Here is a 15,561-nt window from a genome sequence, read left to right on the forward strand (position 1 = left end):
AATTGACTCGTCTCTATCTGCATTCTGGCAGTTTCTGAATTACTTTCTTCTTAGGTGAGAAAAACCACCCAGAACTCACCTTGCTGACTATTGTTTTTCAGGCAGAGTTTAGGTCCTTTTACTAATAAAACCCTAAATGGCTTGGAATCTGCCTAACACAGTCTGCCTCTCTCCGCTGCTGCAACACTGTTGCAGTGAGCTTTAGTATAGGTGTTCAATCTCCTACAGTTTAGGAGAGAGCTGCTGGCAGGCCATTCTCTTTGGGACCTGAACACTGGAACTCATTCCAGATTCCCCTTTGTCCAAAACAGTCCAAATCCACTGTCCTTGGGGAAACACTCTGTTACAGATTGTGGGTTATGTCTGTCACAAACTGTTTGGTGAATGCCATTTTCAATTATACCCTTCACCTTGCATTGTAACCTCCATCTTAGGTTAAGACATCCAGGTGGTGTTGAAAGCCACTCAAATCTTGACAGGGTCTATTCTGGATGTTGTGTGCTTAGGGTAGGGGATGGAACACCTTGAAGAGTACAACGAGATAGCTATCAAGGACCATCAACAATGAATGACTCTTTTTTACTGGAACACTGGGTGTTCTCCTAGCACTGCCATTGCCTTTGAATGGCTCAATGACCATTGCACTTCCTTGGGACAATGGACTCTACACAGAAGCCGATGGAGGCGCACATGGAGCTGGAGCACACCTCAACCCTAGCGCATAAACAGAAATTAGATAGACTATTTTGAAAGGAAGCTTCCAGGAGCCATTTCATCAGCATGTGTAAGCAGACCAGGCTGGAGAGAAGAGAAGCCAGGAGTGACTCTGCCTTGCCTAAAGACATTGACCAGAACCAGGATTCTCAGACAGGGTGAGATCAGATTGTCAGGACTTTTCCATAGATCTGTAACGCTCTTGTGCTTTAAGAGTCAAGTGTTTGTGGTTAAGAAATTCCTTTGCTAAGCCTTTGTTCCTTGCTTTACTGCCATCTTGTCCCTGAAGGGTGTAACTAGGATATCAGATGGACTTTGGGGGTGAACAAACAACTGGGGGCTCAGGAGGACTGTGACACTGGTTCCAAGGTCTAGGTGGCTGGACTCTGGAGTCCCACTGTCCAAGAAACCGGGACTGTACCAGAGAGCCCCAGAAGGAGGATCAGTGATTAATCACTACCAAGACCCAGGGGGATTAAAAGCACATTTGAGTCAGCCATTGGATCCAATCACAGCAGAGTGGTGTCCATCCAGAAGGTGGTACTGGGCCAGACTGTAACTTATTGATGGCAGTGTTGTGGAATAAGTGTGATGATGGGTAAAACTTTTTAAAAGGAGGCTTTTGCAAGGAAGTAAACCACTGCTCTTAAACTGAAAACAGAAAGTGGATCTTTTAGTCTGTTCATAGGACAGATAGCAATGTGAATTACAAGGCCCCTAAAAAGATTAGTTTGTGCTTGCAGAAGAATCTGCCAACAGCTGATCATGAAAAGACAGAAAGGGTGTGTTTGCTGCGTGTAGATGACCAGAGGCAGAATGGGGTACAAGCCCCAGACCAGGACCTAGATGAGGTTTCCAGTTTTCTTGCAGGCCATGCAGGTGTCCAAGGAGATAGAGGCCACAATGACAAGAAGGCTGAGAAGATGATGAGTTCCCAGAGGAAGGCAGGAAGGATGATATGAGTGTAAACAGCAACCAGAGGAAAGACTGACCTCCACATCCAGGCCTAGTTCCCCAAAATTAGCAAAATCTGTAGTGGCAGAAGCCGAAGCTGGAGCAGGAAAAGCTGCATTTGAGAAAGAAAAGTTGCACCTGAGAGACAGAGATTAGCAGACCAGGAGCAGGAGAATCAATGAAAGCATGAGGAGTGCCAGCATGAACTGAACTTGGAGCAACAGAAGCCAGAGATTGGGTGGCCCAATAATTGGGGATGGAACACAGAATGCCAACTCCACAGGGAGCACAGGTGCTAAATTGATGCCCCACTTTAAGGAAGGAAGGTATTAAAGCCCATCGCATCACCTTTGATAAGAGGTTTGAGAAGGCTTTTCATCTGAATCAGATTTTCTTTGCAGATTGGCTCCCTCTTCTAATCCCATTACTGGTAGGAAAAACCACAGGGGGCTATAACCAAATGGAAGGTACAGACTGTGGGGATTATGAGCAATATGCTGTTCTCAATGGTGGCAGATGACAGAACAAGAAGCAATGGTCTCAAGTTGCAGTGGGGGAGGTCTAGGTTGGATATTAGGAAACACTATTTCACTAGGAGGGTGGTGAAGCACTGGAATGGGTTCCCTAGGGAGGTGCTGGAATCTCCTTCCTTAGAGGTTTTTAAGGCCTGGCTTGACAAAGCCCTGGCTGGGATGATTTAGTTGGTGTTGATCCTGCTTTGAGCAGGGGATTCGACTAGATGACCTCCTGAGGTTTCTTCCAACCCTAATCTTCTATGATTCTAATATAGATTTTATTCATAGATTTTAAGGGCAAAATGGGCCACTTCAGTCATCTAGTCCAACTTCCTGCATGACACAGACTGTAGGACATCCCTGAATTAATTCCTGTTTGAAAAAAAATCCAATATTGATTTTGAAACTGCAAGTGATGGAGATTCCACCACAACCCTTGGTAATTCATTCCAGTGGTTAATTCCCCTCACTGTTAAAAATGTGCACGTTATTTCCAGTCTGAATTTGCCCTGTTTCTACTTCCCATCAGTGGATCTTGTTATACCTTTGTCCACTAGACCAGTGGCTTTCAACCTGTGGTCCACGGACCCTTGAGGGCCTGCAGACTATGTCTAAGGGGCCCGCGGAAGGTTGTTGTTACCATAGAACAGTGGTTTTCAACCTGTGGGCCATGGAACCCTGGGATCCGCAGACAATGCCTAAGATTTTCAAAGGGGTTCGCACCTCCATTCGAAATGTTTTAGGGGTCCACAAATGAAGAAAAGTTGAAAACCATTGTGCTAGACTGAAGACAATCACATTTCTGGCACTCACGTAGATACATCTAGACTATGATCAAGTCACACCTTAATCTTCTCTTTGATAAGTAAATTGAGCTCCTAGAATCTCTCACTATAGGATATTTTTTTCTTTTCTTTGATCTTTCTTGTGGCTATTCTCTGGACCTTTGCCAATATTTGAACATACTTTTGGAACTGAGAACACCAGAACTGAACACAGTATTCCAGTAGTGGTCAGGGGGAGGGATAGCTCAGTGGTTTGAGCATTGGCCTGCTAAACCCAGGGTTGTGAATTCAATCCTTGAGGGGGCCATTTAGGGTTCTGGGGCAAAAAAAAATTGGTTCTGCTAGTGTAGGCAGGGGGCTGGACTCAATGACCTTTCAAGGTCCCTTCCAGTTCTAGGAGATTGGTATATCTCCTATTATTATTATTATAGACCAGTACAAAACAGAGATAATAAATCCTCCTTATTACTACTCAATATTCCTTGAAAATGGAGCTGATCTGCAGCGAAAACCTGATTCAAGTCACAAGCCTTCTCAAATGCAGTGAGATATCAATGTCTATCTCCCCCTCCACCCCATATATACATCCAAAGTGACTGCACCACACCTTAAGCAGACATGCCTTTGTCTGGCTTGCTAGGGGAAGGGATATACTGCTTTAGGATTGGGAGTGGAATAGAGAGATACGGACACTGCTGCAGAAGCAGAGACGATCAGCATGGTGATGCTGTCTCATTCCCCAGGAACTGGAAGGGAAGGGAGATGATAAAGGACAAGGCCTTTTCCCCAAACCAGGCAGAGCAGCACCCACCCTCCCACCCTTGGAAATGGCAAAATACAGATTTGGTCAGGCCCCACTGTGAGCATTCTACAAGCTGCTCCTTTCTCAGGGAAGCTGGGAAGGAATTTTTCCCTCACCACCAGATTGGCCAAGGGGGACTTGGGGCGGTTTTCACATTCCCCGCAGCAGGTTGATGGCTGGGGGCTTTGTTAGGGTGAGTAGGGAACAGGAGTTAGGCTATGATATCACAACTCATTGTGTAAATGTGGGGTGGATGTCCTGTGCAGGTACTCCATAAGGAGGGACTACAGTGATCAGACAAATGGTTTGTTAAAGGATTTAAATGAGGTATTTGTTAAAGGAGTAGAACACAGGGTGTTTAGGGTGCCTATGACTGGCACCTTTATACGCAACCTCAACTCTCATTCAAGGGAGTGGGGAGATGGCAAGGTCTTAGCAGCAGGTTGGCTGAGGGCGGGGGAGCTGACGGAAGCCTCCAGGTCAATTTTGAAATGATGGAGTTACCTGTCCTGTACACTTTTATCTGCCGAGTAGTCCCAGACATCTAATAATAAAGGTGGAGCTTAATTAAACCATATCCAGCCTGTCCTCCTTCCAGTACAGCCAGACAAATCCCACAAACCCTTTTAGCCACATCATCATTCTGTGAGCTAATGTTCAGCTGATTATCCACCATGACTCCCATGCTTTTTCATAGTCACTGCTTTCCAGGATATAATCCCCCGTCCTATAAGTATGGTCTACGTTTTGTTTTGTTGTATATTATCTTACATTTGGCCAAACTGAAATGCATATTGCACCCACTCTATAAGTGACTTGTTCGCTTCATTGCTGACCACTCCCCAATCTGTGTCATCTGCAAACTATCAAAAACAATTTCATGTTTTCCGCCATACATTGACAAAAATATTGAATGGCATAGGGCCAAGAACCAGTCCCTGTAGGATAGGAGTCGGCAACCTTTCAGAAGTGCTGTGCCAAGTCTTCATTTATTCACTCTAATTTAAGGTTTCACGTGCCAGTCATACATTTTACCATTTTTAGAAGGTCGCTTCCTATAAGTGTATAATATATAACTAAACTATTGTTGTATATAAGGTAAATAAGGTTTTTAAAATGTTTAAGAAGCTTCATTTAAAATTAAATTAAAATGCAGAGCCCCCTGGACTGGTGGCCAGGACCCAGGCAGTGTGAGTGCCACTGAAAATCAGTTCACATGCTGCCTTCGGCACACGTGCCATAGGTTGCCTACCTCTGCTGTAGGACCTCATTAGAAACATTCCGCTCAGTGATGTTTCCCCATTTACAATTATACTATCAGACTTATCAGTTAACCAGCTTTCAATCAATTTAATATGCGCCAATATAAAATATTTAACTGACTCCAGAGGCTTAAAGAAAGAGGGGCTTTTTCGGGGGGGGAGAGGTTCAGAAGAATAAGAGGATGCTTTATATCTAGATTTGATTTTGAAAAATAGGGAAGAACTGGTTGAGAATTTGAAAGTGGAAGGCAGCTTGGGTGAAAGTGATCATGAAATGGCAAAGTTAATGATTCTAAGGAATGGTAGGAGAGAAAACAGCACAATAAAGACAATGGATTTCAAAAAGACAAACTTTAGCAAACTCAGGGAGTTGGTAGGTAAGATCCCATGGGAAACAAGTCTAAGGGGGGAAACAGTTCAAGAGAGTGGGCAGTTTTTCAAAGAGACATTATTAAGAGCACAAGAGCAAACTATCCCAATGTGTAGAAAAGTTATATGGCAAGAGACCCCCCTGGCTTAAACAGGAAATCTTCAATGATCTGAAACTCAAAAGAGAGTTCTATAGAAAGTGGAAACCAGCTCAAATTAAAAAGGATGAATGTAAACAAATAACACAAATAAATTGCCCAGGGAGGTTGTGGAATCTGCATCATTGGAGGTTTTAAGAGCAGCTTAGACAAACACCTGTCAGGGATGGTCTAGATAATACTTAGTCCTGCCATGAGTGCAGGGGACTGGACTAGATGACCTCTTGAGACCCCTTCCAGTCCTACAATTCTATGATTTTATATGGACTTGGGGACTACCGCCACATATGGGACAAAAGTAGCGAGTCACTACCTTATGACTTGGGTTGTATGAAATGGTTGTGTTGTGAGAGTTTTATGGTCTGTGTTTCCATGACTTTAAAATGTAGGCAGTGGATAAGAAGCCAAAAGGCCACTGGGCCACAAGGTGCCTGGCAGACAAGTATGGGGACAGTAGGTCTGGTTCTGGGAGGAAGCCCAATAGAAAAGTGCTCAAGTATGGGACCCAGGAGCGGGAACGTGCAGGTGCATCCCAGCAATGGAAAATGGTTAATTCCAAAATGGAAGCAGCTACTTCTCCAAGCTAACCCCCTCGGAGAAATCCCAAAGATCTGAGGCGTTTTAACCATCAAGGAACAAAGAATAAGTGAGCTAACTGCTCAGGAACCACATATTAAGCAGCTGACAGTGCACCACAATGGACTAACATATCAGCAATCCAGGCTACACCTCAAATTTATGGAGTTAACTGTGTGACTTAGTCAGCTCATCTGAGACATAAAACATACATGGGGCTGAGTTCATTCCTCAGACACTCTAATGGGAACAGAAACACCAGATCCCCAATGGGAACAACATGTGAAAGTTAATGGGGAGACATTCTGGGAATGGAGATACACAGGCACTGCTCAGACCCTAGTCAAGCCCCATGTGATGAAATCAAATCAGGTTCTGGAAGGCAGCCAGATATAGATAAAAGTTCCAAGGGTAAAGCTATTTGCCTTGCCTTTCGCCCTGATCTCTGGAAAGAGCCAGGAAGGCTTTAGAATGATGGTGGGGGAAACATTAGAGGATATTCCATTTAATATTTTATTGGGGAATGATGTTGTAAGTCTGAGCCAGGGTCCAGTCCTGCTACTGGAGCAATCTCAGGCAATTCTATTCACTCACAGCAGCTGAAGGATGTAAGAATACAAATGAATTAGCTGGGAAAAGTAGGTCGGAGATGTCTTCCCTCTTCCAGTGACAAGGAGGTGACCTTAGGATACTGCCCAGGTGTGTGTGAGAATACAAATGGACCCATGTTGGGAGGGGAAGCAAGGAGAAAATCTGCCCACTCCCCTACAGGTTGAGTGTGCCAAACTGGCTTAAGTGCAAACACACAGAGGCGAGAGTCAGTGGCTATGGAGGCAAATCCACTGCCTCCCCCTACTGTGGAAACTGGAGTATTGCCACAGGGGACCCTGACTCTTGACCCTTGAAGAGGTGGAACAGAAAACAATCCTTGGGTAGGGAACAACAGATTGTTCCTGGGGTGGAAAACGGCTGTGATACACTGCAAAACCCATCTCTTTTCTCAGTGTTCTCGCAAAGGAAGAGTGTGTTGAAGGCTGGTGTTTGCTCACTGAGGGAGTACCTCTTTTCTTTCTTGTTCTGAGCAGGTTGTTGAATTGAGCCCTTAAGAGGTACTTGTTTATGTTTTACATAAGTTTAAATAAAATAAATGAAAAGCGGATTTTAAAAAGTTACCCCTTTAATATTGTTCCCCTTTCTGATGTTCTAACTTCCCATTAGACCTCTATCGTCCATGGTGATGAATGTGCAGTGGACGCACTAGGTAACAGAAGAGAAGATGATGAGTAGGACAAGGAATTGAAGAAAAATGAGACGGAAAGGGAACCCACTTCAGTGGTAAGTGGGCCGTTAAAGAAGATTTGATGGTCATAAAAAGGGTATTTGATTATGAAAAGATCAGAGAAGGTTCAGTGTTCACTGAGTGGGAAAACACATCTACGGCTGAAGATGAAACAAGAAAATGAATGCAGGAAGCTAGAATACTAGATAGAACGCAATCCTCAATAACTTCAATTTTCACAATGAAGGTGAGAGTAGCTAGAATGATGGAAAGATAAATATTGAAATCAATGGGAAGATTAGAGGTATGAAATTACTGGATGCTTCCTACAGTCACCTGGAATGATTTAATTTTGAGAAAGGTTGGGTTCAAATTTTATATCCTGATAATTCTCAAGACTGATAAACACTTATTTTCTCAAGTAAGGTACAGAACCACTAAATCAGAAAAGAGAATTAGATGCAATATCAAGATAGAATTGGAAACTTATGTAGCAAAAGGATATCACTTCACGTTTGATTGAGCGCATATGTAATACACCACTACCTCGATATACCGCCATCCGATATAACACAAATTTGGATATAACGCGGTAAAGCAGTGCTCCGGGGGGGGACGGGGACCCTGCGCACTCCAGTGCATCAAAGCAAGTTCAATATAACACGGTTTCACCTATAACGCGGTAAGATTTTTTGGCTCCCAAGGACAGCGTTATATCGAGGTAGAGGTGTATATCTCCACAAATCAATAAGTTTCACTCTCACTTGCATGTTCAGCCACTACTATCTTGCTTCTACTCATTCCCACCAAAGTTAAACCAACTACGATAATGGGTTAAATATGATAATAACCAACATCAAAGGGACCAATATACCGGTAATCCAAGACTGAGTTATTTAACCAAGTGTTCCATCACTTTTTCACAACAGAATAAAGGAAAATGGTTTCATATGTTTCATTACACTACACCAGCACCAACCTTCCTGCTATTCTAGTCAGCCAGCTCACTTGACTCCAGATCTATGCAGTCTTACTACAGTAAGTTAGTACAATTGCTAAACATTGTAATAGACCAAATAAGATTTGCACTGTAAAACAAATTCTCATGTCACTAATCTAGAATACCTGAACTGTACAGTAAAACCACTGATTTAGTACTGTAAATGATAGACTACAGAGCATGTTTTGTTAAAATCCTGAAATACAGAAGTGCAATCCAACAGCACCCTCTAATGTTACAGTCTAGGTACACAACTGTATTTCAGTTTTAATGCTCCAATGAGTGAAAAAAGCTCTAAAATTTTATTTTTTTCCCCAAAATGTCTTTAACTTATTTCTATAGTAATATGTTCAAAAAAACCTGAATCTGAAAAGACTGCTTTTAGCTAAATTGTCTCTTAAAGGGACGGTTATATATATATATATATATATATATATATATATATATATATATATATATATATATATATATATATATATATATATATATATATATATATATATATAATTAAAAAGGACAATTAACACAATCACATTGCATATAATTAACACCACTCACAGGATTCCATTTAAAAAATTATGTTAAAGCATTAAAATTAAGCACACAGAAGTCAGGAAAGCTAAAGTTAAGATTGCATACAAGTCTTTGCATATTACCACACAGCCTTTAATTACATGAAAGACCTCTGCCAATTCTTGACCCCCAATATACTGCCAGATGGAAAAAATAGAGATGTAGGGCTTGGAACCAAGAAAACAACATTTTGAAAGTGTGCTGCTGTAGCCAAGGATGACATACCATTTCAGCCAGGAAACCAGAATATTCTGGATCTTTGGGTGAGTATTGTTGGCATTTTATTGTATTACTTTGGGAAAAAAATATAAACTAGCTACAGCCAAGTATTGCTGTGTAAATAAGGGTAGTTTAAGTATTTCAGTTGAATTAATATCTAAGGCCCTACTTGAATCGCAGGACGATTGTCAAATAATTGCAGCTGAGTTGCAGGCAAGACATGGAGAACTGCGGAAAAATAATAATGACCCTTATTATTTGCAGTAATTTGGAAAAGCTGACAGTGGGGACTCCCGCTGTTAGCTGCCCAGAGCTGATAGCCGGGACTCCCGCAGTCAAAATTGCAGTCAAAGCTTAATATTGCGAGATTTGTAATTTCCACAATATCGCAAATTGAGTAGAACCTTATTAATATATATTTAAGTGGTTTTGAAGGTTAGAGGCTTACTATTAAAAGAACAGCAAAAAGGACAGAATGGGGGGGTGTAATTGAAAGAGTATTTTGTCTATTTTCCCATACCAGAAGAACTGCTAATGGGATTTTTCTCAAACACTAATGAAAATATTCACCTTCAGCCACAGACCTTGCTTGGAAAATTTCAGCCTGAAAGGTGAATGTTTTTTAACCAACAAAAAAGTATTCAAACAAGTCACTAGAATGCAAACTGACTTAAAACATTACTACAGTGGGTACAATTGGTACCCGCTACAGTAGGCTAACAGGCCTTATTTCTATGATGAAAAGGTTGCAGGATGTGGCCTCTAGTTCATAAACAAAACAAAAAACATTGATTATGTCACAAGTTTACCACTAAATCTTCCAAAATCATTTGCACTGACTATTCTGATGCTAATTGCTACAATATACTGTACCAAACTAGGGCCCAAATCTTTCAAACCTCTCTTACAGGAGAAGTCCTTGCTCTCACAAGTAATTTCATTATAGTCAATGTGTGAATAAGAGTTATTTATGAGATAAACACTGATCTGCAGGATCAGGACTAAGTGAACTAGTACATTTTTAAAATGCAGTTTCACTTGATAGAGATATCAGGTATTTCAGGATCATGTTTCTTATTTTCAGTCCTGATTCAGGATTTTATTGTACTGAAACATTTGTTTTTGGTTTTATAAATTAAAAAGTTGTACCTTTTAAATCTTCAATGAATTTATAAACAAGTGTTTTAAATGTTTGATTTTTAATACTTTTTTTTAAAACAGAAGAATTCATTCTGTGTACACACAAATTTTCTTCCATAAAAAACTTGAATGTATATCAATTAGAAACCACACAACCTCTCAGTAATAATTTTGGCTCACTGACTGCTTACCTCTTCAACTCTTAGAAGCCCGTGCTGGTCCTGCAACCTACAAAACAAAAAACAACCACACTTAGATTCTTCCAATAATAAACACATTCCATTTAGTAAATGGCAACTTTTTGTCCATAAAGGGACAATGCTGCTTTGGTGGTGATTTGGCCCATAATCACTAAGTACAGTCTGATGTGGCAACATACAATTATTGGCTGCACAAAGGGAGGGAGACTGGCCACAAGCTGCCAGCTAAGGAGTCCGCACAGCAGACACAGCTACCAGAGCCAACTACTGCGCAGCCCTCAGGCGCAGGGAGGGGACTAGGAACAGCACCAGTAGAGGCACAATTCGCTCTGGAAATCCCCAGCTGGTGGAGAACCTCTTGGGAACGCCTATCAGCTGGCACAGTTTAGAGCAGCCCCTGAGGTTACTGTAACCTGCAGCCAGGGCTGGGCAGAGAATGAGGGAGCTATAACTGGCCATCTAACAGATCCACTCATGCTCTCCTGCATCTAACATAAGAGTGCAGAAGAGAATCTGGCCCACCATGGCACACAACTGCAAGCTATATTTAACTTTAACCACCAAAATAACCTAGAAAAATGAAGCCCGCAGGACTGTCACCTATATAGAATAAAAATCTAGTTGGATCTTAATACTTGCATCTGTGCCTAAAAATATTTTTTCTGTTTATGTTGACAAATTCCAAAATGGCTGTGGGGATCACCAGGCTGGAGTTGGTCCTGCTTTGAGCAGGTCTCTTCCAACCCTAATCTTCTGTGATTCTATAAACCACAGAAACTATTTCCACAGTAATGTTTGTGGTTAAACAGCTGTGCAATCAAGAATTCAGAAATTATGTATTGCTGCAGAAGTACAATTTGAACATCACCTCTTCGGTATTCGGATAAATGTTTTTCTACTAAGCAAGTTTAATTTCTTTTCTTATTCATAAACTAGAATAATATTTCTAATGCTAGTTTTGTCCATAAGAGGGAGATGCTGCACTACATAAGATCACTTAAAATAAATTAAAGGCAAGAGCCATTTTTTAAAATATTACATTAACTCGGGGCTTGTCTCTATGAGGACACTCAGGAAAATTAATCTGAATTAATGAAAGGTGTGAATTTAAAATGGATTAGTTAAACCACATAAAAATCCTGTGTGGATACTCTTATTCAGAATTCAAGTGGCCTTAAATTGGTTTAGCTTTAATTCAGTCAATTAAACTAAACCAAATTAAGGGCATTTAAATTCCAAATAAGAGCATTCACACTGGGGTTTAATGTGGTTTAACTAATCCACTTTAAAAATTAATCTGGGTTAATTTTCCTGAGTGTCCCCAGGTAGACAAACCCACAGTCTGGTTAACTCACATCAGATTTTTTTTAAAACACTTCATGATGTTCAGAATCATTGGAAGATACAAGCACAGTTGAAGTGACAGAATATCTTAAGGATATTTCCCAGATGATGATGCAAGGAAGTAAATGACATGGAGACAAGGCCAAGTCTAACGTTCACTGAAGTCAGTGAGATTTCCATTTACTTCAGTGAACACTGGATTAGATTTATCAGCATGTTGTAAGCACCATTTCCTGTGCCCCTTCATCAATCCCCTCCCCACCCCAAATAGCCCCATAGACACAAAGCTCAGTTGATTTTGCACACACATATTTGACTCTTTTGTCTTTAGTTCACAGAAAATACTTTATCTTGAATTCAAACATCTCAATGGAACCTTGCTTTTAAACAAACATTTTTTCTTCTGACAGTTCCGATTGTTATATAAAATTATAGTTTCCAATACTGGGTTGCCACATATTTCTGGTGTCCTTTCTTAAGAAAATGTCATTTTTTTAATATTTAGAAATTTATTCCATATTTTCAGCTGTTATTTAATGTAGCTTCCCTTGATTTCAGTGGAGCTAACCTGATATACAGTTGCTAAGAATCTAGTCTAAATTTAAAACAATTTGACATTTATAAAGTATATAAGCTACTTCCCACCATAGATGCTTACAGAAATATATAGGATCAGAATCAGGCAATAGGGATTTCATGCCTGGAACTGTTTCATAATATCCTTTATGTTTTTAATTTTATATACATTTTAAACTTTAAAAAATATTAAAAGTATTTAATTCAAATTTTTCAAAAATATTTGTGCCACACTCTGGCAACTCAATCCCTTGCCAAAAAAGCTTGATCAGCAAAAAATTCTCTGTTGTCCCACAAAAAAGTTGGTCAGCTACTCCCAAATACAAACACGGATGCTCATCTGACATATTAATATTTTCTTTATAATCTGTTTTTGCCTCACAATCATTCAAAGGACATAAAAGGTATTAAGAAGAGGTTCTTTAAATACATTACAAGCAAGAGAAAGATGAATTAAAGTATAGATCCTCTACTTAGCAGGAAAGGAGAGCTAATAACTGATGACATTAAGAAAGCTGAGGGGTTTAAATACCTATTTTGCTTCAGTCTTCACTGAAAATGTTAATGGTGACCAGATACTTAACACAATTAATATTAACAAGGAAAGGAACACCAGCCAAAATAGGGAAAGAACAGATTAAAGAATATTAGATAAGTGAGATGTATTCAAGTCTGAAGCAATCTCAGAACCATTAGTAATTATCTTTGAGAACTCCTGGAGAAGGGCTAACACAGTACTTATCTTTAAAAGGGGGAACAAAGAGAACCCAGGGAATAATAGACCAGTGTTACATTATCTGATTAAAATATGACCATGTAGATCGTTGCTACCGCTGTTATATAATTGCGACAAATCTTGTACAAAGTATGTCAAGTAAGGTGTCTATGGAAAGGTTATGAGTTGCTGAATATGATTATCCTATTTGTATGCATGTATCATTTTTGTATCTCAGGTTATAAATATTAACTATGTACCTGTCTAGCAAATGTTTGCTCATGTGGTTACACCAACAAGGTATTTAGCCAGCACACTGTGAAGGAACTAGTTGAGTTGAATGGCCCATCAAAGAACACTCGACTCAGAATGGACCATGGAAGACGCCTACCTAAGCTTAATGGATTTTCCTGTGAACATTCTAACTAAAGTATGGGTGATGGCTTCTACTATGACTAAGCAAAGCATGCATGGACTTGTGACTTGCCCCTGTGACACCAAACACCATCTTGTTACCTGTAACTTTCCACAGTGAGAACAATGGGATTCCCTTCAATTGGCAGAAACTACAAACGGCCCTTGAAGCATCTCCATTTTGCCTCTTTCCTGCTCAAACCTCTGGACTATGATGAACTTGTACTAATGGGAGCATTCTAACCAAGGGACTAAGGACCTTCCAATGATTTGGAATCAGCCAGAGACTTAACAAGACCGCAGTTTATTCCATCGCTGCTATAAGCCTGATCCAAGAACTTTGCAATTATTGTATGTGTTTGATTCCTTTAACCAATTTTAACTCTCACCTTTCTCTTTCTTTCTTTCTTTTTATAAATAAACCTTTAGATTTTAAGATACTAAAGGATTGGCAACAGTGTGATTATTGGGTAAGCTCTGAGTTGTATAGTGACCTGGGTATATGGCTGGCCCTTTGGGATCAGAAGAAACTTTTGTTTGATTAAATTGGTTTTCAGTAACCATTCATCATTAAGTCTAGTGTCTGCGTGTTGAATCCAGGACTGGAATACCTAAGGAGGCTGCATTTCTGACTTCTTGTTAGCCAGTGTGGTGAGACAAAAGTTTACTTTTCTTGCTGGTTTGGTACATCTCATGGAAGATGAACCACGAGTTTTGGGATGTGTCTGCCCTTTTTCCCAGCAGCTTGTTCTGAATTTGGTATTCTCAGTTGTGACCCACGAAAGCACAGTGACAACCAGTCAGCCTAACTTCAGTATCTGGAAAGTTATTGGAACAACTTAGTCAATTTGTAAGCACCTGGAGGATAATAGGGTTATAAGGAATTGCCAGCATGGATTCCCAAGAACAAATCATGCCATGCCAGCCTCATTTCCTTCTTTTACAGGGTTACTGGCCTAGTAGATGGGAGAACCAGTTGATGTGATATATTAATTTTAATAAGGCTTTTGACACAGTTCCACATGATATTCTCATAAGCAAACCAGGGAAATGTGGTCTCGATAAAATTAGTATAAGATGGGTGCACAACTGGTTGAAAGATGATACTCTAAGAGTAGTTATCTGTGGTTCACTGTCAAACTGAGAGGATATATCTAGTGAGGACCCAGAGGAGTCAGTCCAGGGTCCAGTATTCTTCACTAATGACTTGGACAATGGAACGGAGAGTATGCTTATAAAGTTTGCAAATGGCATCAAACTAGGAGGGGTTGCAAGCACTTAGGAGGACAGGATTAGAATTCAAAATGTCCTTGACAAATAAGAGATTTGGTCTAAAATCAACATGCAAATTATTACACTTAGGAGGGAAAAATCAAATGCACAGCTACAAACTCGGGGTTAGCTACCTTCACGGTTGAACTGCTGAAATGGATCTGGAGGTTATAATGGATCTCAAATTGAATACATCTCTACCCCATTATAACGCCACCCGATATAACACAAATTCGGATATAACGTGGTAAAGCAGCGCTCCGGGGGGGCAGGGCTGCGCGCTCCCACAGATCAAATCAAGTTCAATATAACGCAGTTTCACCTATAACGCAGTAAGATTTTTTGGCTCCCGAGGACAGCGTTATATCGAGGTAGAGGCGGATAAGTCAACAATGTAATGCAGAAGCAAAAAAGGCTAATATTTTGGGGTGCATTAACAGGTGTTGTATGTAAGACACAGGAAGTAATTGTCTACTCACTATTGGTGAGGCCTCCCCTGGAGTGCTGTGTCCAATGCTGGGCACTACACCTTAGGAAAGATGTGGACAAACTGGAGAGAGCCCAGAGAAGAGCAACAAAAATGATAAAAAGTTTAGAAAATCTGACCTGTAAGGAAAACCCAAAAAAATCTGGGGATGTTTAGTCTTGAGAAAAGAAGACTGAGAGGGAACCGGATAGCAGTCTTCAAATATGT

The 15,561-nt window shown here is 40.5% G+C and overlaps 1 protein-coding gene across 4 annotated transcripts in view; it reads right to left on the minus strand.

Annotated features, from left to right (window-relative positions):
* ADARB1 (adenosine deaminase RNA specific B1) overlaps positions 1–15,561 on the minus strand; it is a 245,080-nt gene that overhangs the window by 152,424 nt on the left and 77,095 nt on the right. For all 4 annotated transcript variants that reach the window (XM_039494227.1, XM_039494229.1, XM_039494224.1 and 1 more), the window contains exon 2: positions 10,538–10,574. The gene's annotated coding sequence lies outside the window, so the exon portion shown is untranslated. The remainder of the gene's footprint in view (positions 1–10,537; positions 10,575–15,561) is intronic.

The sequence above is a fragment of the Mauremys reevesii genome, linkage group 11, assembly GCF_016161935.1.
Source record: "Mauremys reevesii isolate NIE-2019 linkage group 11, ASM1616193v1, whole genome shotgun sequence".
NCBI lineage: Eukaryota > Metazoa > Chordata > Testudines > Geoemydidae > Mauremys > Mauremys reevesii.